At 52.4% G+C, this 23,370-nt stretch overlaps 1 protein-coding gene and 1 long non-coding RNA gene across 4 annotated transcripts in view; one reads left to right on the top strand and one right to left on the bottom strand.

The window, feature by feature from the left end:
• KIRREL3 (kirre like nephrin family adhesion molecule 3) overlaps nucleotides 1-23,370 on the bottom strand; it is a 345,138-nt gene that overhangs the window by 56,116 nt on the left and 265,652 nt on the right. The window lies entirely within an intron of this gene.
• Nucleotides 4,454-12,240, top strand: LOC125338186. The gene is made up of 3 exons (XR_007208218.1): nucleotides 4,454-4,465; nucleotides 4,721-4,724; nucleotides 12,117-12,240. It is a non-coding gene; the product is annotated as an uncharacterized LOC125338186 (long non-coding RNA).

Here is a 23,370-nt window from a genome sequence, read left to right as displayed (position 1 = left end):
AATCCCCCCAGGGATGAGGACTCCAGCCTGTTCCAGAGGCTGAGAAGTTTGGTCTTACTTACCATGAGAAGTTTGGTCTTACTGACCATCAGTGGGTGTTTCATCAAGACACAAAAAATTCCTGACTAGGTAAGACAAATGCACTTATTTCTGTTCTGTGAGAGAACCAAGCTCAGCCCTCCCTTTCCCCGGCTCTTTAACAGCACTTCCAATCCCATGGATGCCTCACATTATTCCAGGGAAACAGCAGGGAACCTCCTTGTCACTGAAAGCTGCTGGCAACCCCCTCGTTGAGAGCCCTTCCAGCCTAAACTGCTTCCCAAAGGCTCTTAGCTCTTCCCAACCATGACCCTTGGGAAGCCAAATGCTCTTCTTGCTACAGACAGATGTGTTGCTCATCCGTCCATGGCCTGTCTGGGGGCTCCTGGGGCCCATGTGGGGGTGGGAGGCCAGTCGGAATGTGAAGGACACATTGGAAGGCGTTCCCAAGTGATGCTGTGATGATTTTTTGCCTTTTCTTTTACACCCCTGTTATACCTTTTTATAACTTCTGTATGCTTACTGTATTTTTTGCCTACATTCTTGGCCTTGTTTGTCAAGCTGGGAGACTAAACATTTTAGAAGCTTCGTAGCCAGGGATCAGTGTGCCCCAGAGCCCAAGGTCCTCTCCAGAACACATTCTGTAAACTAAGACAGAACCATCCAGGGAAGGCTCCTTGGGGAGGGGGGCTCACTCGAGCCTCTCATTGAGGAATCTTTGATAGATCTGCTAATTAGTAACACCTATAATGATATACCTGATCTATTGTGGGTGGGCATTGCGGTGGGCATGGAGGTGCATTCCACCTGGACATGGTGCACCTAAGGATCCTTAAAATAAATCCCAAGGTAAAATCCCTTTTTCCCTTCTAACTGTGTCTGACTCTTGATTTTAAGACCAGGAAAAGGCATCACAAGAAACAGGAAATTGCTCCTTCACACCCTGCTCAGAAGCCCGTGGCAGAACCCTCCTACCCTCAGCATCCTTCAGAGGGGATGCAGTTGGGTGAAATCCACCAGTTTTCTGCCAAAGTGGAGCTGGTTTTGCTCCAAGTCAGGGCCGCTCCCCCTCAGAGCCAACATTTGGCCTAAGCCCCCTCTGAAACCCCCAAGTCCATCTCTGCTCCTGAGCCGCCCTCACATTGTCATTGGCTGAGGAATATTTAAAAACTCCTCCAGCGCCGGGCTGGGATCGGGGACTGGGAAGGGATTCTGTTCCCTGACAAGGCAGAGGTGGCTGCCTGCCCCAGGCCGGGATTTGCAGATGTGCTGCGGGCACACCCCGCTGCGCGCACACGCGGCTGCCAGGCGCTCGGAGTAATGGGATTTTTCAGCTCAGTGGGTGGAACTCAAGGACTGGGGGAAAAAAGCTTTTCTACATGGATCCAAAATGTACTTCTTTTTTTTTTTTTATTTCTTCTTCCAGGCTAAAAGAGTGGAAAAAGAAAGTGAAAAATCTGTGGTTTGAGTTAGTTGGAATGCCTGTCACTGAGATGTGGAAATGGGAACAATTCTGCTCCATTCTGATGTTATTTAACTATTAAGGAAGTATGAATTTTAATTTAAAATATTTATTTATTTTATTTCATTGGATGAGTTTATGCTGTTTAAAACCAAATCTGGCATTTTTCAATAGTTTTTTTCCCTTCGCTGAATCCATTAATTGAATTTGACCTCTGCTTGTAAAAAATATTGAAAATTCATCTTGTAGAGTGGGGAAAAAACCAGCCCACAAATCTTTTTCTGAAGACCATCTTGGAATTTAATGAAGGCACTTTTGTGGTGTGATGTTTGGCATTCCTGACTTTTTTTCCTGGTATTCCTGCAGCAACATCTCCCCAGCAAAGCAATCCAGGGTGTCCCTTAGCTGCCCACTAGGGGATATTATGGGATAGAGGACAACATAAAGCAAACAAACATGGAATCACTTGTCTGCCCTGTGCCAGAAATCCTTGTTTTTCACAGTTTCGCTCCCCGTGGGATCAGCAGCCAGCCTTGAGGAGCTGCTTATGGCGATGAGGAGAGGATGGGCCCTGGCAACCTCTTCCCAAGTAACTGGTTTTCATCGCCCAGTCCTCCAGGTAGCCGTGAATTATTGATGTCTCCAGGCTCCCTAAGAGGGAATTTGGTTGGGGTGGAGGGGCTGATGAAGAGGAATCTGTGATGTCTTGCTAACTTCTGTAAAATGAAGGATGGATGTATTTCTTCCCCACACCAACTCCAGCCCGGGAGAGGACGCGGAGGAGGAGGAGGAGGAGAATGACAGATAAAAAGTGGAGAAGAAGAAAGCAGGGAAAGCAAGAAGCCGGTAGCATGGAGCCATGATCCATTATTCATCCACTGAGCTCCCAGGATTGGTTGTTATTATGAGGCACCACTACAGAATCTGGTCTCCTAATTTTTAATCACGTAGCTATGGAAGCGCTAGCCTTCCTGATTAAACCAGGGATATAATTAGGAAGCGTTGTTTGGGGCTGCAGGGGGGGTTTTTCATGACAGCAAAGCAAAAGCAGTTAACCCGCTTGTGCCTGGGAAGATGAAAATGATGGAGAAGGGATCCAGGATGGCTCCAGCCCACAGGAGTAGGAGCAGAGAGCTGGATGGAAAGGGCTTCAAGGTGCACCCGGGGAGGTGTAGTTGGGATATCAGGGAAAAGTTCTTCACTGAAAGAGTGGTCAGGTGGGAACAGGCTGCCCAAGGCAGTGGTGGAGTCCCAAGGAGTGGTGGATGGGGATCCCCAGATGTGGCACTTGGGGACGTGGTTAGTGGTGAACACGCTGGCAGTGCTGGGGGAACGGTTGGACTCGATGGGCTTAGAGGGCTTTTCCAACCTGAATGATTCCATGAGTCCATGACATGTGGCTCTTTATGGGGTGGGAGCCTCCATATATATCCCCAAATGGACATGAGAGTGAAACCTCCCGGGGTGGAGGTGAATCACCCCAGCAGAAAATCTCCTGTTCCTCACATTGCCCTCAAGACCTCAACTGGACACTCGTCCCCCTCTTCACCGCAGACAAAACTTTCCACAGAAATGCTGACAAACTTCTCCCTGCCAAACCCCTCATTTTCTGTCAAAGTAAAGGGATTACTGAATATTTTTAAACCAGCCTTGGACAGGCTCAATATATTCTCCATGTGGGTTGCCTGGATGAAAGAGGACAGCTTGGGGTTTCTGCTCCCTGCCCTCTGGGAGAGTGCATCTTACAGCACATCAGCATAAAGAAACACCTTTACATGATGGTGCTCTTGGTGCATTCATCAGCTTTTTAAATTAGTTGTTAGAGGCTTTCCTGTACACTGTCCCACCCTGCACAACTTCCCCCTGACTAATTAGTGAGCCCCCACAGGATTCTTCAGCGCTGGGCTGAGACCCCAGGCTAGCACTGCCTTTGAGTCAGGAATGACGTGGATGTCTCTCAATGCTCCCGGCAGCTGGACAAGGATGTGGCAAGCAAACAGAGCCTCAGTCATTAGCAATATTTACTGAGCTAACAGGATCCTCCAGCAGCCAGGTCCTGGAAGTGGAGGAAGCAAAAAGCCCTGCAGCCACCAGTACGTTTTCCCTAATTAAGGCTGTTTTCCTGGGTTGTTGTGGCTGGTACCTCACCGCTGCTGGGTTTGTGTAACCAACCTCCTCTTCTTGGGGCCAACCTCTCCTTCAGTGTTAAGTGAGTCAACCCCAGCACCTGCTGGTGGGCAAGGGCCACCCAGCTGCTGGGCTGGAGAGGCAGGCTATGAGCAGCCCCTGAGGGTTGCCCCGAGCCAAATACCTGCAAGGAATGTTCAGCTGGTGTTAGACTCAGCACAAGAGCCCCCTGTGCAATGAAATCCCTTGGATAAGGCCTTGCTCATCTTCATGGCTCCCCTTCCCCATGGGGTCTGTGGCACTTGGGGATCTGGGCCCAGCTCGTGTGGGAGTTAAATAACAGTGACCAGAGGATGCTCCTGGTGATCACAATGTGCCACGAAACACTGGAAGGTGCTTCCCAGCCCCAAAGCTGAGAGAACAAGTGTAAATCATTTGGGGGTGTTCAACCTGGGGAGGAGAAGGCTCCAGGGAGAGCTCAGAGCCCCTGGCAGGGCCTAAAGGGGCTCCAGCAGAGCTGCAGAGGGACTGGGGACAAGGCATGGAGGGACAGGACACAGGGAATGGCTTCCCAGTGCCAGAGGGCAGGGCTGGATGGGATATTGGGAAGGAATTGTTCCCTGGGAGGGTGGGCAGGCCCTGGCACAGGGTGCCCAGAGCAGCTGGGGCTGCCTCTGGATCCCTGGCAGTGCCCAAGGCCAGGCTGGACATTGGGGCTTGGAGCAGCCTGGGACAGTGGAAGGTGTCCCTGCCCATGGCAGTGGGTGGCACTGGATGAGCTTTAGGGTCCCTTCCAACCCCATTCTGTGACTCTGTGATGAATCAAGAGCATCCCCAGTGGGGACAGCTGCCTCCCAGCGAGCACTCGGCAGGAACATGAGGCCCTGAGGAGATGACAAAGCCGAGCTGAACAAGGGTGCCTTTGCTCCTGTGTTTTGTCTCTGCAGACAGGGAAGCAGGGGAAGCCCCGGGGAGCCAGCCCAGAGGGATTCAGCTGGCTCAGCTCAGCCTCCCATGCAGCGAGGGCGGATGTGGGAGCTTTGCCTGAAGTGTTTGTGCATTCAGACCCGGCGCTGCAGCTTTGTCAGGGAGGCACGTTCAGCTCTTGTAGACAAGTCAGGCTTAGGAGGCATCACACAGCAGCTGCTGGGCCTGACCGCATCCGGCGCTGCCCTGACCCGTGCAGTCCTTGGGGAGGTTTTGGAACACAAACCCTTTGCAAATCCCATCTCTGCTCCACACCAGGGCATTCAGAGTCCAGGTTTGCTGGCTGGCAAGGCACTTGTGAAAGAAGCAGCATCCAAACTGCACCCTCTGGGCTCCTTACCCTTCCTGGAAGATCCTGATCCTCTGATCTAGTGGAAGGTGTGAAGAATTGGGCTGAGCAGCCACTGCTTTTCAGCTTCAAATCTGGCTGCTGGGTTTGTGTGTTTGCTGGAATGTTCTTCATCATTGTCATAATTTTAAATTTTTAAATCTAACTCCCCTGCCAGCCATAACTGATCAGATTCTATAGCAAATAACTTATAGGGTGGCATGAATTTTTTTGCCACACCAAAAACTTATGGGGATTCTTAAACAAATCCTCTGCTCTCCTATAAGTCTACCCGCTCTGCTGGAATTTCCTTCTCAGAAAAAAAATCATAAAAGTTCTCAGAAAAATCTCCTTCTCAGAAAAAATGGCAGGGGGTTGGACTAGACAGCCTTTAAAGGTCCCTTCCAGCCCCAAATATTCTGTGCATTTATTATCCTGTCCTGGTCCAAAAGCTGGTCAATGTATCAAGACTTTGGGGGGGGTGTGACTCTGGCAGTAAGCTCTTTGCTAATGATATTCAGCAGAATGAAGAGTTAATTGGCTGTGGCATCATTTCTGTGCCTCATTTGGGATCGGAACATCCTCTTCGCTGCTTGAGAACTGCAGGGAGCTGCCTCCTCTTCCCAGCCAGTGGCTGCTTTCCCCACCAGCCTTGGGGGCGTTTTGGAGCTTTAGTGGTGTTGCTCTGCACGATGCTTTTGAGATTCTGGGGGGTTTTGGCCACACTCATGGATGCAGAATTCTGTGGAGCTGATCAAAGGAAAAGAGCAGCTCTCCTACCGGGCGAGATCGGCAGAGGTTGGCTTGTTTAATTGGCAAAGCGAAGGCTGGGAGGCTTCACTGTGATGAGTAACAGTGAAAGAACCAGGAGAATGTTGGGAGAAGACAAAGGAAAAAGCAGGAAAATGTGGGTGCTGGGAGAGAAAGAAGGTTCTCTGTTTCATCAAGTGTCTAGGAAAGCTTTCCAAGGGGAGGAAAAGGGGCCAGAACACGAAACTGCTTTTAGGATGAAGCTTGCTACACTGGATAAGAGAATGCCATTACAGGGATTGTGTTTCTGGCAGAGTTTTCCAGCAGACTGCTCAGGGTCTCACTGTATTATCAACCCTGAAGGCTGCAAATCATGAGGGCCTAAACCACTGCAGAGCAGCTTACAGCTCCAGGAGTGTTGAGCTTTCCATTTATCAGGCCTTTACACATTTAGGATTCCGATTTCCAGCAGTTCTTCAGAGCTAGGAAGGATATAAACAGACTCTTAGGTTTTGTCCAACACTTAAAAGGCAGGGATTTTGCTGTCTGAGCATTGGCACGGGCTGGGCTTCTCAGGGCAGCACCAACTGGGGACTTGGGGCAGGACTGTGGGGCTCAGTGACCTGAGCTCTGGAGGGAACCCAGCCCTGGATGCCAATTGCATCCTCCCCTCCACTGTCTTGACGTGCATCCATTCTACCCCTCCCCATCCCAAAGCAATTAGGATTTCAATCCTTTTGCTTTGGCAGGTGAGGAAAAATGAACAATACAGAGCGAGTGGTCTGAGTTTAGACGGGGTCAGCACAGGGCTCCTGACTCCAGCGTGTGCTATTCCCCCTTCAAGTATGACTGATCAGATCTTCCTTTGCATCCTGCATCTGAAACCTGGAGACCATTCCTGTCTGCAGCTGCTCAGCGGGATGCTGAACACTCTTTTTATCCTTTTCTTTGTATCCTGGGCTCATCCCCAGCAGTGTGGGCAGCAGGATGAGGGAGGGGATTCTGCCCTTCTGCTCTGCCCTTGCGAGACCCCATCCACGGAGCTGAGTCCAGCTCTGGGGTCCTCAGCACAGGAAGAACACAGAGCTGCTGGCGTGAGGCTATGGAGATGCTCCAAGGGCCGGAGCCGGGCTGGGAGAGCTGGGGGTGCTCACCTGGAGAAGACAAGCTCCAGGGAGAGCTCAGAGCCCCTTGCAGGGCCTAAAGGGGCTCCAGCAGAGCTGCAGAGGGACTGGGGACAAGGCATGGAGGGACAGGACACAGGGAATGGCTTCCCAGTGCCAGAGGGCAGGGCTGGATGGGATATTGGGCAGGAATTGTTCCCTGGGAGGGTGGGCAGGCCCTGGCACAGGGTGCCCAGAGCAGCTGTGGCTGCCCCTGGATCCCTGGCAGTGCCCAAGGCCAGGCTGGACAGGGCTTGGAGCAGCCTGGGACAGTGGAAGGTGTCCCTGCCCATGGCAGGGGGTGGAACAAGATGAGCTTTAAGGTCCCTTCCAAGCCAAACCATTCCATGATTCTGTGATTGTGCAAAACAATCCCCGGAGCTGTCTGCACCTTCCCTACACAAGACAGGCTGAAAACAACCCAGTCCATGTTGTCCACAGTCAATTTACAGAGGCCACGCTGGCTCTGGGGTGAGCTCTGGCATTGTTTCCAAGCATCCAGCCCTCTCCTGTGTGCTGCCAGCCTCTGGCCCTGCTGAGACTGGCATGGCATTGTTCCCTGTTGTCCCTGCCATGTCCTGGCCACATCTTCCCCAGCCTGGTGCTGCTCTGCTGCCTTGTTCCTCCTGCTGACCCACGGGAGCTGAGCTTGGACAGCCTGAAAAATGCTGGGCAGCTGCCAGTGCCCCGGAACGGCGCGGCTGCTGCCGGGAGAAGAAGGAGAGGAAAGAGATGCAGGCGAACAGTACAGCCTGGGGAAAACACACTAAAAAATAAATCAAAAGAAACAAGGGGAGCCAGGGAGAAAAATAGTGATGAAAGTTTAAATAGTGCATCTCTCTCCTGGTCCTATTTGTCTTGTGGCACTTCAGTGTGTGTGTGAGCGGGAGGGGCCCGTGGGGCTGCCAGCAGTGCTGCCTCCTCTCCATCCCAAGCAGACACCTGTATCCCTGTTTCCCTCCTGTCTCTGCAGCTGAGCCTTTCATGGACCCTCCTCACATTAAGGAACTCATGAAAAACAAATCACCAATATTTCCTAAAATTCCCTCATTTTCATTCTACTTTCTCCTAATGATTTGTCCTTTTTTTCATGCGGCCGCTGAAAGTCTCTCATGCTCCACATTTCTAGGGTCAGCAGGATGGATTTCTCCAGTGGAACAGTGTCTTGCTGGAGAATGCAGATCTCTTAAATTCAGAAATGATTCCTAGAGATGGTTTCATCTCACTGCAGCAAAGCTCAGCTCTGCTTTCCCACTCAGTGCCCTGGAGGGGCTGATTTTCCTCCATCTAAGCCCTCTCCAGGTCAGATTGAGGAATATCACTGGAATACTCTTTGCTTTTTCATGCTGAGGAGGGGTTTGCTCCCATATTCTTGGCTACAGAGTGTTTTAAATATTCACTTTTCACAACGGATTGGAATTAAACCAAACATCAAAGTTCTGAAATCCTTTGTGAGAGCTGGCTCTGGGCAGCATCCATTTTGGAGAGCACACAAGCAGATGTGACATGGGATAAGCGAGCATTTGTATTCTACTGAAAAGCCTTCTGTACGAGGAGAAAGAAGTTTTGGCAGCCCCCTTCCCCACTCTAACAAAGAGCCAGCTGCTGTGCAGGCAGGTAGCTGGCCAGGTATGGATTGTTTACTCAGAATGCTCACTCTGCAAAGAGTAAAAAACTTCAAATTTTCTCTCCCAATTGAAGGAGCAACACAATGCCAAAGAATAGATTGCATTTGCCAGGTCCTCGTTCAATTCTCCCCAGCAAGGTGGTGTTTTTGGATGGATCCTGTCAACAGCTACGGCCAAGCCCTAACTCAGGATTTCGGAGGGAGCTGTTTTGCTGCCTGTTAAACTGAAGAGTATTGCCCACGACTGAGAGAGGTGGGTCCGTGATCCAGGACAGCCGTGATTAATGGTTCCAATTCTGCCTGTCAGCACGGAGGAAAGGCAGGGTGAAGCTTCCCAAATGTGTCAGCAGGGATGGGAGAGGAATGGAGGAAAAATGAGGCCCATCCAGCCTCGTTACAACTGATGTAATCAAATTTACTGATAAGAGCCCCATCACACATAGGATCCCCCTGTGCTGGGGATCCCCCTCCCAGTATAAAATCATGGAATTGTGGAATGCTTTGAGCTGGAAGGGACCTTAAAGCTCATCCAGTGCCACCCCCTGCCATGGGCAGGGACACCTTCCACTGCCCCAGGCTGCTCCAAGCGCCGTCCGACCTGGCCTTGGGCACTTCCAGGGATCCAGGGGCAGCCTCTGGGCACAGAGGAAACTGAGGCACAGATAGACCAGGTGTTCTGAATCCCAGGCTCTCCTAGCTGGATTATCCCTCCATCCCTGCTCTTGTGCCAGCCCCCAGCTCTGCCCAGCTGCCCTGCACCGAGACCTGTGCCAGTCCCATGCTGGGAGCACGGCAAAACCCCCACCCGCTTTAGAGGGGCGGCAGGGGGCTGTGGTTTGGGTGTCCCACATGGGGCTTTCTGTGACAAAAGGAGGCTCGGGGGGGACAACTCCCCGCCAGGAGAGCGGAACCAGGTGAAGATCTGGCTCTGCTCCCAGGGAACAAGGGACAGGAGAAGAGGAATCAGCCTCAGACTGCATGAGGGGAGGGTCAGGTTGGACATCAGCAGGAATTTCTACATGGAAAGGGGGTCAGGCACTGGAAGGGGCTGCCCAGGGTGGTATTGGAGTCCCCATCCCTGGTGGTGTCCAAGGAACAACTGGATGTGGCACTCAGTGCTCTGGGCCGGCTGACAAGGAGGGATTGGTCACAGGTTGCACTCGATGGTCTGGGAGTTCTTTTCCAGCCAAAATGGTTCTGGGATTCAGTGACTCCACAGAGGCTGCAGCACCCTCACTAATCCTACCCTGGCTGATGGTTAGAGATGCTTTTGGGGCTGATGCTGAAACTAAAGAGCACAGGCCTGGGTTAATCTCCTTTGGAGGCAGCAGGGACCTGGTGGATCCAGTCCCTGAGCCCCTGGGAATCAGGGAAGAGCCCATGAGATTGCAGAGACGCTCCAAGCACATCTCGCTTTACTGTAGCTGCGAACACCCTCCCACAAAGAGAAATACAAAGCTGAAGGAAAAGGCTGTGGCAAACCCTGGCTCGCCTCAGCTGCGGGACATGCCTGAACCTTCTCCTGGAAGGGGGATCAGCAGGAACATCATTATCTCCCCAATGTAGGCCAGCACCCCTGCCTCCTCCTCCCCCTGAGCACAGCTCCCGGGTGCAGACTGACAGATCAGAGAGTGCAGGCGAAAACCCGAATTCATTATTTTTCCCGTATGTCAGATAGTTTCAAATTGTTTAAAAAAACAGAAAGAAAGAGAGAGAGGAAAAAAAAAAAAACAACCCAGGGACATTATTACTGTTCATTAAAATATAGGAAAAAAAGGAAAAGAGGAGCAAACCCCCTGAGCTGGCCTCCTCCTTCTGGTGAGAGCTGCTCTTAGATCCTCTCTCCTGCAGGATGGGGTGGGAGAAATCCTGCCTGTCTCCTCCCAGGAGGTGCCATGGAAATTCAGGGACGAAGAGCAGTGGGATGACATGGGAGATTGGGACCTGGTCGTTAAGGTTTGGGGCTTGATTATCTGGATCTGCTTTGAGGCTGCACGTGCCTTGAGCTCATTAGCCAACACCTCTTCTGTTAATTAGCTGTGGTATTTACTATCCTAACAGCACCTTATGGGCCTGGGAGCCTCAGCAGAGCTGAATCCTGCATTTCCCTTAGGATGGGCCTGGCTGGGAGCCTGGCACACCAACCCTCGTGTAAGGTAAGGAGCTGGAAGGGCACGAGAGCAAGGCAGGCACCACCTCCCAGCGTTCAGCACCAGGAGAACTCCCTGTCAGCCTACAGCCAGGGCAGACGGTGGGTGGGAGATCCCAGGGATGGGCACAGCCCTTCCCAACTCCCTGCAGGCTGAGGAGGGCGAGGGCAGGTTTGTATTTTGAGCCTTGCTGCATTTCCAGCCTCGATCCCGGGCTCCTGCCTGGTGCTCAGGGACAAGAAGGCAGAACGAGATGTGAGTTTCCAGCTCAGGAGCTCATTTTCACCATCGTGGCGCTGGTGCTGACCCTTTTCCAGGGTGAGAAAAGACAAGACCTTAGGCCAGGCTGGGAAAAATCTCCCTGGCACTTCTTGGAGCTATGACTTGAAGCATCACTCCCATTTCATGGAAGAAGGACGCCTTTGCTTTTGTAAAATCTCAGAATTGGTTTGGGTTGGAAGGGACCGTAAATCCCATCCCATTCCACCCCCTGCTATGGGGAGGGACACCTTCCACTATCCCAGGTTGCTCCAAGCCCCATCCAACCTGGACAGCCAGGGATGGAGAAAACACAGGAAAAAATCCTTCCCTGTGAGGGTGGGGAGGCCCTGGCACAGGGTGCCCAGAGAAGCTGTGGCTGCCCCATCCCTGGGAGCATTCCAGGCCAGGTTGGACAGGGCTGGGAGCAGCCTGGGACAGTGGAAGGGAAGTCCAGGGATGGACTGAGATGAGCCTTAAGGTTCCTTCCAACTCAAACCATTGTTGGATTCTGTGAATATTCCCATTTGCAGGTCACCAGCTGGAAGTCCTTGCATCCCTCCTTCCTTGGCAGCCGGTTGAGTGATGCTCTCAACAGCCTCCACCAGGAGACATTCCCACTCAGATCCCCGGCTGTGCTGCTGCAGAGGAACCAAGGGCAGCTCACACCAGGGAGCCCTGCAGGGATGTGGACATTCAGTGCTTTGCTCTTGCTTTGTGGTGGCACTGGGATAGCCGAGGTGGGAAGGGCTGGGAGCTGGGACCTTTGATCTGGGCACCAGCCGAGCCCTCCCAGGTGTAAGACACCATCAGAAATAATAAAGGAAGGCCTTAGAAAGAGCCTAATCCCATGTCCCGGATCTGTCAGTGCCTTGCTTCTCTCCCCTCTCCCCAGCACCGCGGCCGTGCAAACAGCGGGACTCAACCCCCCCGTGGCACCCAGCCCGGCGGCTCCAGCCTGACAAAAACACTCCCTGTCCAACACACCTGGCCTGAGCCTCTTCCACAGCCTCTCTCACCTCACAGCATCCTCCCGCTGCTGTGCCGGACAGGGTCCTAAACCCTCTCCCTCATTCAGGACATGGGAATGCCAGGGATGCCATGCTGACTGTCTCCTCAGGGAAAAGTGTAACTGGAACTGGACATCCAGCTCTGGCAAACAAGGAACAACCCCCAGCTCTGCTTTAAGCACCGTGCAGAGCATTTAAAGATCAAACAGACCAAGCCACTGATCACAGAATCACAGAATGAACGAGGTTGGAAAAGACCTTTTAGATCATCAACTCCAACCTATGCCCTAACCTAACCTCCTCATCAACTAAACCATGGCACCGAGTGCCACGTCCAGGCTTTTTAAAAACATGTCCAGGGACGGTGACTCCACCACTTCCCCGGGCAGATGATTCCAGTGCCCAATCACTCTTTCAGTGAAGAATTTTTTCCTGACATCTAACCTAAACTTCCTCCAGAGCAGTTAAGGCCGCGTCCTCTCGTTCTGTCAGTGGTTGCCTGGGAGAAAAGCCTGACCCCTACCTAATCCACCTGAGAGTGATAAGGTCTCCCCTGAGCCTCCTTTCTTCCAGGCTAAACAAGCCCATGATGATGTTGTGGCAGATGCCACGGGGGCTTGCTGGATGCCAGGGATGTGTCCCTGAGCTGCTGAGGTCACGGGCTCTGCAGACCTTCAGCCGCTCTGCAGTGAGGGCTGAGCAAATCCCTGCGGATGAATCCAGCATCCGTCAGCCGAGTCTGATCAATGCAGGGCAATTCCTTATCTCCAACGTGGCCGGGCCATACGTTTCAAAGGAAACCAAATCCAGCCCATCCAGGATGGAGCACGATCAATCCCAATGTTCCAGCATTGACACATCTGCGTTTGGGCTGAATCCCTTATCAGGCAGCGGCACAGCTCCATGTGGAAAAGGTTCAGCCTCACAGACACTTTAAGTGCCCTTGTCTGCCCTCCAGTCCCACAGCCTTTCCCGGGATCATTCATCCTGATTCAACCATTAACACACCCCCATTTTAAGATAAATTACCCAAATCTTTAAACCTCTGCTTGGAGGGAATCCCCTGGGGTGGCTGTTCACAGTCAAGTCCCTCTGTGAAGGCATCCCTATGGAGCCAGAGCCATTAATGCAGCACTCCCAGAGAGCCTGCAAATTGCACAGTGGTAGGAAAATGGGGCTGGAAAAGCAGGAATCCTGCTTAAAGCCATGACACCCTGGGAATACTGGCTTTGGGTTTGCTGTGCCTCCATGATTTGCCAAAGGTTTTTCTCTGAGAGGAGCGCAAAGCTAGAGGTGTCACCCATCCTTAGGGACACGGTGCCTGTGCACAGGGCCCTGCAGGGAAACAGGCAGGTTCCCTTGGCTTCACCCTCTAGAGATGGTGACAACCCTACCAGAAATGGTGGGATTTGTGGGAAAAGTTCCAGAGGAAAGGACGACAGTGAAGAGAAAAGGGACTGGAGAGCATGGGAAGGCAGAGAAAACAGAACTCGTTAGAAAAGGGACTGCTGGGGCTGCTCCAAAATCTGCTCCCAAATGTGTTTCATTTTTTTTTTAATAGGACATTGATTTTGTTTCCTCTTCTTTTTTTTTTTTTTTATTTTGACTGATGGAGTGTTTTGGAGAAATGTCTGCTTTGGTGGAATTTTATTCTTTTTTAATTAAGGAATCAATAGCAAAAAAAGGCAGCAACACGTCAATAGATGAAATGTTTTGGCCTCGTTCCTCTCGGAGGGTGATGGTGAATCTGAGCTGGTTTGGCCTGACGAGGTGAGGAAAGAGCAAGGGAGGGAGCACCAGGTGTCTGAGTGACGGCTCCCAGGAGCTTCTGCAGCAGAAATAGTTGAGTTTCCTTCTGACTTTTTTGCTCGATTTTAAAATTTTTTTTCTCTTTTCTGGCAGTTCTCATTATTGCTCTCCATCCAACACCTCTGAAGTGTTATGGGCTGAGAAGCAGCAACTCCCCCAGGGCTGCTCCCCTCTTTAGACTGAGACATGCACAAAGCAATTAGGACAGAACTAATGACATCCCAGCTCCTGGTTCCTGCTCACCAATCCCACCACACCCGGCTCCTGCTCACCAGGTGTGCTTGGCTCTACCAGACTGAAGCAGAAATGACCCAGCTCAGTCACAGCAAAGGAACCTCCGAGGACACAGAACAAGCTGGCAGGTGCTGCTGCTGTTGTTAATGGAGTATCAGCTTTCCACCCCATGGGGAAGCCCATTTTGAGGGACCTTTTCCCAATATTCCCACTATCCAAGTGCACAAGGAGCTCTTGCTCAGTTTGACTCACAAACTGATCCCAAAGTTTATATACCATAAACCCATAAAAGGTAACAGACAAATAAACACCAGCACTGGACCCCTGCTCCAGAGCCCTGAGGTGATGCCTGTGGGATGCTCCAGCCCCCAGCTCTGAGCTGTTTTGGATCTCCTCCCAACACAGACAGCACGAATAGTTGGGGCTTTTTTTTTTTTTTTAACCAAGAAGTGCTGAGTTAGCACAAAAGGAGATGCTTGGAAGATGTCAAAACACAAGTTTTGTGTTTTCCCCTGCCCAGCCTTTCATTCTGGAAAGGCTCATGTGAAATTTGTGGCTGCTTTCAGGAACATAAACCCCTCTGCTGCCCTGTCCCAGCTTTGACTCACACAACAGACAGCTCCCAGTGAGTTTATGAGCAATGCAAAACCAGTGACCCAGCTGTGCCTGACCAGAGAGACAGGGCATGCAGGCCTGGCAGTGGTGGGTTAAACAGTACAGAATGAGGAAGAAGAGGCCAAGAGCTGGGAGAAGGGGGATCCAAGCAATGGCTGGTGGGAAACTGGCTGGAAAGGACGAGGTCCTGTCTGGGCATGTGGGCTTGGGAGGTGGGGGAGTGATGGAAAGGTTCTTCCTGAATTCCTCACTCATCCCTGTAGCCTGTGGAGCCACTTCCCAGCCCTGTCCCTGAACCTCCTCTGTTATTCATGACATTTAACTCATTTAACAAGAGTAATTATAAATAATAATTTTAATTAATAATAATTAATAATTTAAAAATACCACAAAAGGTTCAAACGCCGAGAGGCTGCTCAGAGGTTGATGAAGGAGGGAAGAGACGGCGGGGTCCAAGTCCCACCTGCGTCAGGAGGGGACAGCCAAAGCCTGGCTCGTCCCTGTGTGACCAAACCCCCCCTGGCAGCAGCAGATTTAGGGGCAGCACCCCAGGATGAAGATGCAGCAGGGTCCTGTGTGCAGGCTGGAGTGACTCCCCAAGCTCTCCTCGGCCCATCCCACTCCCACGGATCCTGCAGCATCCAGAGCCGGCTCTTGGCAAAGCTCTCCCTTTTCACAGTGCTGGAGATGAGGACGGCACACCGGGGGAACTCCCAGCCCCTGGGTACTTGTCAATCATCCCTGAGATGCTCCAGCTAATTATTTTTATCCCCCACGAGTCATGTGGCATTCTGGAGGTGCGGAAAATAGGACATTCTTGGCATCCCTCTCTCTCTCTCTGGCGTGGGCTAATGGTGCCTGTAAATTGCTGCTCCGTGTCAGGGGATCATTGTTCCTAATCAGGCTGAGATTTCTGATGGGCTTCACACCCACCACACTTCTTCCTCCCCTGTTTTGCTCCAGGGGGAAATGCAGGATGTTTTTTCCAGTGACAGAAGATTTGCCTTCCCCTTGTGCCCATCTCAGCTCCTCTGGCAGGAGGGAGGGAGGAGTCTCCATGAAGGGATGTCTGGACTGGAATGCCATTCCATTTTTGGTCTGCAGACCACCAAAACCAACTGGAAACTGTCTCACAAGGAGGCAAACGACTGCTTTGGCTCTGCAAGCACATGGCTGTCTCCTCTTCCTGTCTTTTTTGGAGAAGTGGAAGGAGGTGAAGACCGGGAGGTGAATTTGTGCTTTCCCTGGGCTCGTGCCTCCTGTGCTGAAGACCTTTGGCCCTGAGGGCTGGGAATGGCACAGAGTTCTTCAGGAATGCGGGGCAGGTGGGGGTGAGGAGCTGCAGGTGCTCTCCACACACAGAGAGCCTCCAAGGCGTGTTGTGACCATGGCATTGCATGTTCTGGGTGAGGGTGGAGGTCCCAGACCTGGTGGTACCACAGCGATGTGGGAGCTGTGCCCACACACAGGAGCTGGGGTGGTGAAAATACAAGGCAGAGGAGAAGATGTTCATTTCCCATCAAACAGACAAACAAACCAACCAGATCTGCTTGTGATTATCTTCCAGCTACTCCAGGCAGCAACAGAGGAGCTCGTTTGTTGTTTACCCACTCGGAGAGGAGATAAGGTCAGGAAATCACAGTTGGCTTCCGCAATCCTGAGGGGGAGAGCAAAGCTCAATCTGGCAGATGAATCACTCGCTATTGACCACTCTTCTTCTCAATTATTCCTCCATTTCATGAGAAACCTCCAAAACACACAGAAATGTTTCCACCCAGGCCATGGCGATGCTCGATGCTCTCCTGCAGATCCCACCTCTGCCTCAGCAGGAGCTGCTGCAAGTCCTGTTGCACCTTCTGGGTCAGACCAGGTCCCAGAACCTGGAGGAGACCTCCTGGAGAAGATTTTTGGAAGTCAGTCACTGCCATGGCAGCGATGGGACAGGTAGGAGATCTGCAGGCAGGGATGCGGGGCCTCAGCACAGGCTGCCTCGCCACAGCTGGATGCAAACGACCATTTGCATTAGGTAAAAATCTTGAGTAAATTGAAATCACAGCAACATCTGCTGCTTTTTCATTAAGCTGGTGTTGACACCAGAGGATGGGGACCTTGGAAAGACAGATGGGAAGGAGGGGGAAAGCTGGATTGACTCAGCACAGGCTCTTGTCGCCCCTGGGCAGGAGCCCTGGGCTGCTCCCAGGCTGGGCGTTGCAGTTTGGGCAAAATGACCTCAAACAAGAAGGTCCTTCCACCTTGAGCTCTGCTTCCTGCCCCAGAGAGGGGTCCGGGGGTGCAGGGCACAGCTGTCCACCTAGGGAGTCATCCCCTTCCCAGAAATGGGCCTGTGGCACTGCCAAGAGAGCTCCCAGGTTGGTTTTGAGAGAGCCTTGCTCGGCTTCTGCAGAGCAGAAGGGATGGGGGCGAACATCTGCCAGCAAACTGAGCATCACCAAATCCACAGCAGCTGTACCCTGCTTGTCACATCATCTCTCACTCTTCTTCCAGCCCAGATTCTGAACCCATCGGAGGCGAGGAGGACTGGAGCTTTTCATCATGGGAAAACCAACACGTTGCTCATCCTCAGCGCTGCAAAGCTTCAGAACATGACCCTGGGATGCTCCACCAATAATAGAGGCAAACCAGCTTTATTTTCACTAGAAATTCCCTCACTTCTTGCCGCAGTCTCAAGGCTTTGGGGACCTGACATCTGATTCTGGAGTGCCACTTGTGCAGCGCAGCTGTTTCTAAGCCTCCCAGACACAGCTTTCATCCCAGGGCCTGGCGGCAGCAGGCTCCCAAACAGACCCAGCTCAAATAAAAAGGGTTATACATGTCTGCAAATGGCCGTCCTTGTGCCAGAGCTTGTTTGGAGGATTGCTGGTGGAGGAAAAAGCACACTGAGGAGCATTTGTTGGGCTGTGCACTGTAATCACCAACACGGGGCTGCCTCCGCGGTCGCTGCTCCCGCTGCATTCCCTGCTGGGAGAGCACCCACGGCACATGCCACACTCCTGGCTGTGGTCCTGCCAGCACATCCACACCATCTGCAGCCATGGAAGGGAGGAAAAGCCTCATCTGTGTGGGAAATTATGGACTGGCACTGGTTTTTGAGGAACACGACTCTGGGGGAGCCGTGGGCAGGACTATGCTGCGGGTTCGGATGGGTCCCCTGAGAGCACAGAAGTGATGGGCTCAGTCCCAGTCCCACGTACCAACGTACTGGGACCCTGCTGAGGACACAGGTGCCACTTTTACCTGCTGGAGAGACACCAGCAAGTGCCTGTGGCCCCCTGAGCCCTGGTCACTGCACGCCAGGGCTGGAACCAGCACCGTGCCAGCTCACAGCGCAAAACCAGGAGCATCCTCAGAGCCTCTGGCTTTGCTCCACACACAGAATTGTCCCTGCAGGTCCCTCCCTCACACTGTGCCACCCACCAGCATCATTCCATGATTTCCCAGGCTGTGGCTCATCCTGGCTGTGCTGAGTCCTGCCAGCCCCTCTCGGGGGGCTCACACGAGCTCGTTAGGACTGTGGGCGACCTTGGGATTTGCCACCCAAGGCAGTCATTGGTTTGTCATTTCTCTGGTGATTTTGTTCTCCAACATCCCTGAAGAGAAAGGGATGACTGTTCCCATTTGCCCAAGAGCAGTGTCCAAGTGGCCCTAGCAAAGCCAGGGATTAACACACCAGTTCCGCTGTCATTGCTCTGCTCTTGTGCATGTTTGGGGCCCGAGCAGAGAGCAATTAGAGCTGGCAATGAGCTGCAAAGATCGTCTGGAGATCCTGACTGGGGATCAGCAACACTGCGAGGTCAGGAGAGCAGGAATACTTCAGAAAAAATGACTCATTCCAGTGGAGAAAACGATGCTTCCTCTCCTGCCCTGGGCTCATTTTGTACCAGTTCAATTCCCCCTTCGCTGAGCTGTACTAAGGCGAAGGCAGGATGAGGAGCAGGGCAGGGGGAACACCTGACACGGGGGTTGGGCTCTGCCCTGCCTGAGCAGGGCTGCTTTCTCCTTCCTTGGATCCTCGAATGGGTGGAACGGGTTTAGAAACCCGGCTTGAGGTGGCTGCCTGCTCCTGACAAACCCTGAGTGCTCTCTGCAAATAAAACCCCCAACACTCACCAGATTTCAAAAGTGATTTGGATGAAGGAATTGTCCCCAAAGCAAGAAGTGCTGTTAATTTTCCCCTTCACTGCAGCAAGGCTGCTGGAGGAACGGGCTGGGGCTCCAGGCAGATGTCCCAGCCCTGCCCATGTGGCGTGGCTGGATAATTCACAGCTCTCGTGAATATTCAGGTGTGATGTGAATAAAGAACACCCCCTTTCCTTCTCTGATTCCCCAGGGCAGGACCTGCAGGGGAAAATCCTCTAACACAGCCATCGCCAGCCCCACAGGGGAAATGAGTGGGGTGCAGGAATGGGAGCAGCACAAACACCCTCAGAGGGTTCTGCCTGTCCCACCTGTCTCTTGGTACCTGTCCCTCCACCCTGGCACCCACCGAGGTATCACACGTGCCCCCATGGGACACTGCCAGCACCAGCCCCGTGGCCCTGTCACCCCATGAGCAGGGCAGGCTGCCAGCTCTGCAGGCACTGAGAAAAGCAGGCAAAACCCCATCAGAAATCACCACGACTGCACAGAACGAACAATAAACTCCAACATTTCATTCTGCACACACAAGATGGAATTTTTCAGTTTTCCAATGACAAAAAACCTGAAAAATGAAGGTTATTAACCTAATTCTAACTCAGTCATTTCTTTTCTTTCTGGAGGAAAGAAATGGAAGAAAAAAGAGGATAAAGCTTAAAACCTTATCAACGACTTCATGTGAGTGTTTTCCACTGAAACCAAGGAGGAAAAAGAGCACCTCGGCCTGTTCACTGATAAACTTTGCATCCCAACCTCTGGATCTTCCCAAAACATCTCTCCAAAGCCCACGGGAAGCGTGCCCTTTGTCCATCTCCCTCCCATGCCGATGGCACTGTCTGTATTAACAGCGTCCTTAGCACTGCAGAAGGGCCTGGGTTTGCCCATCTAGAGGCCAGCTGGGAATTCCAGCTCAAAGTGGAGCTGCCGGGATGGAGGCTCAGCCTGCTGGAACTGCTGGTGGAGGGCTAAACCAGAACTTGGGTGGAGCTCCTGGATTAAGGGAAAAACCAGGAGTGGCTGAAGATGCAATAAGAGCCCCCATGTCCAGTGGGGCTTTGATCAGAGGATTGGGGATGAAGCCATCAGGGAAAGGTGGAGAAGTTGGTGCAACTGTAATATGCAATTTGCAAAGCCTGTCAGATTCACGGATTTGAACTGGAAGGATGATTTATCCAAAGGCTTGGGTCAGAGACTGTGTTATTCATTGCCTCCAGCAGCCTCTGCTACACTGTTCTTTAGGATGATTCAGCCTCCTACTCGGGAGCAGCAAAGCAACAGTCCATGAACTCACCCCACACTGCCACTGCCAAAAGTTTGATCAACCATTTTCTGGAGACCTCCGGACAGAGCCAACCCGCCCAGAAACCACATTCTGCTCACCAATAATTCCCTTTGTGCTGAAAAATAAAGGAAAAACCCTCAAACCACCTGATGATTATTTTATTTGGCCCATTGCTATTAAAAAAAATCTCCCAATTCCTCGTTGGATGATTGTTCCTAATGCTGAGCACCAGCCTTGGTTTTGGAGCCATTAAGCTGTGTGTTAAATGTGAGCGAGCGCTGGGTTTAGGATCGCTGGGGGAAATCCACCCCATTTCTGCTATTGCTCTGAGCAAAGCCGTGCCCTGAGCAGGAAGTGTGGGATGAGCACTTTGGGATGCTCTCGGCATGGCAGAGACTCACAGGCAGAGCTCATTAAAGCTGGGGGGGGCTGAAATGCCACAGGTTTGGGTCTGGCCCTGTAATTCCATAGAATATCCTGAGTCGGAAGGGATCCACAAGGATCATCGAGCCCAGATCCTGGCCCTGCACAGACACCCAACAGCCCCACCCTGTGCCTGGAGCTTTGTCCAAATGCTCCTTGAGCTCTGGCAGGCTTCAAGCCTGAGCTTTTGTGGAGCAGGAGGAGGTGGATGAGGGAGGAGATGCGAATGCAGATTTCACTCCGAGGCAAACCAGAGAAATGAGTTGCTGCCAGTTTCAGTGTCTTTTTGCCCAGTCAAACACCACAATCAACACACAGAGCATTCAAACCAACCCAGAGGCAACTCTGCGGCAGAAAATAAAGGGAAGCAGATGAAAGAAACCTTCTTATTCTTCATTTACTCCAGTTAATTTTAGTCTAATTTGATCACAACGTTCTTCTGTAAATATCAGCCCTTCTTTAATAAGGCAGCGTTGGCCACGGAGGCTGCGATTGCGATGTAATCACCCGGTGTGTCGTAAAAGACTTTCTCCGTTAATTGTTAGGAAGAACTGGAGCTATTCTGAGGCAGGTATGGGATTGCAAAGAGAGATAATTATAACCAGATCTAATTAGTAATTATAACAAACCTCTCCTAGAAATTGTTTTTTGCTTCAGTATTCCCCCGGTCCTCCTCAGCAGCCGTCTGTGCTGCTGTCGGGAGGACCCCGGGTGACACCGGTGCCGGGACAGGGTGCGGGCACGGGGCTGCTGTCCCTGTCCCCACGGCCTCACCCCGGGATGTGATGGAGCCTCGGCCCCGGCGTCGGCCAGGGGAGGGAGCAGGGAGACAGGCAGAGAGGCAGAGCTGAGACAGGAGAGGGTGCTCTCGCCGCAGCAATGGAGACGTGGAGGGCCATGGGGTGTCCTGGTGCCGGGGGGCTCGCGGGGGGAGGGCTCCTGCTGCCTCGACCCACATCCCAGAAATGCTGCTCCTCCCGGAGTCTGCGACAGCAGCAGAAATCAGAAAGGATTTAGGGGAGATGGGAAGAAGGGAGAGGCTACACAGAAAGCTGGGCGCCGGCTGGGAATGGCTCCCGTTTAGTTTTTTCAGTTGTGTTAATGGACACAATCCCCCCCAAACCTTCCTGTGACACAGCTCCGACCCCCGCAGACAGCCCGGGGCTCTCGGCCACCGAGACACAGCACAGCACATCGCGGGAGACGTCCAGGTCCAGGGAGGCAAAGGGGCACAGGCACAGCCAGGGTGTGGCAGCTCTCCAGGCGGGTGGGATTGAACGAACTGGTTTTGTCCCAGTGGAGGTCTGACCAAATCAAATGTTTTTCTGTTCAGTTGTAGCAGAATCCTTCATTCCAACAGGGAAACTTTTTAAATCTCTGCAATTTTCCTCTCCCACACTTCTTGCTGCCTCTGCACCAGTCAAAGGTACCTCTGAACAGCAAAATGCCTGCAATTGCTGTCTGGGGAGCTGAGACAGAAACCAACAGGGCCAGGAAATGGAGCAGCCCGACCTGAGGAGCGTGTGCATAGAAATCCTTGCTCCAGGACTTTTCTTGGACCTGAACCCCTTTTTCAGCTCTTCCAGAGGCACCACCCAGACCCCAACACCATCCTGCTGTGGATCCTTGTGCTGCCTGTCGAGGACTGATGCCCTGGGACTACCCAAAGTACTTCGGAGGAGTTGCTCAGCTTGGCCTCTGTAGCACGGACAGGCAGGACTTTGCTGTCAACCTGCCCAGATCTTTCTTGCTGCAACCTCAGGAACTGAGCAGAAAAGTATCAACGAGCAGAAAACCTCAGTGCTGGAGCGGGAGCTGTCCTGACGTGGTCGTTTCTGCAAAGACAGGGCTGCGAGACGCGAGGAGTAATTAACACAGCTACTGAGAGCTGCCTTAAAGGATTTAATCTCTGAAATCCGGGCTCTAATTATAGGGCTGCACCAATTCTGACCCTGAACTGATGCGCTATTTTTTAATCGAGTTATTTCCTCCAAGGAGGGAGGAACGCCTGGGCAGCAGCATTAGCTCGCAGCTGGGAATGGGCTAACTAGGCCAGCACTGCGGGAATTCTCGGGGATTGTTTTTTTCTGCACGTCTCAGTCTCATTCCAGCAGGGAACACCTGCAGACAGGAACCTGTGAGCACCACACGTGTGTGTGGTGGGGGGAACCACAGGAGAGGAGCAGGAGGCAGCAGGTGAGGCACGGGGCTCACAGTGCCACTGTGTCCAGAGGGATGCTGGGCTGAGAGCAGGATGCTAAACCTGGAGCGGGATGGTAATTGGAGAGCAGGATGCTAATCCAAGAGTGGGATGCTACTCTGAGAATTGCATGCAAATCTAAATCTGGGATGCTAAACCAGGAGCGGGATGCTAATCTGAGAGTTAATTTTAGAGTGGGACACTAGTCCAAGACCAGGGATGATAATCCAAGAGAGGATGCCGGTCTGAGAGCAGGATGTGGATTTTAGAGTGGGATACCAATCTGAGAGTGGGATGTTCCACTGAGAGCAGGATGCCAATCCGAGAGCAGGATGTTAATCCAAGACTGGGATGCTAATCCAAGCACAGAGGTGCCCATTTCCCAACCCGCAGTGCCATCCCTGAAACAGAGGAAATCCCCCTGGAGCACCTGGCTGTGCTTCAGCTGCTCTTGCTGTGTGTGGAGGGAGAGACCACCAGCTCCAGCTCCCTCCCGAGCTGGCCGCGAGCGGGATGTGCTGCATCCTCTGCATTATCACCATGGATCCCGCCTCTAATCAGGGCTTCTCACACCCAGACAGAGCCGCTGACCTCGATCCCTTCCAGTTCGAGGCCCCTCCATGGCAAAGTGATTCAATTAAGCCCTAGTTCACAGAGAGGGCTAAAAACAAGGAGGGAGGGAAAAAGAAGTGCCCGACAACAACAAAAATCCGCACTCCTGAGAACAATTTCCTTCTATGGATTTTTAAGA

The sequence above is a fragment of the Corvus hawaiiensis genome, chromosome 25 (genome assembly GCF_020740725.1).
Source record: "Corvus hawaiiensis isolate bCorHaw1 chromosome 25, bCorHaw1.pri.cur, whole genome shotgun sequence".
NCBI classification, from domain to species: Eukaryota; Metazoa; Chordata; class Aves; order Passeriformes; family Corvidae; genus Corvus; species Corvus hawaiiensis.
This window is presented reverse-complemented; position numbering and strand designations above follow the sequence as displayed.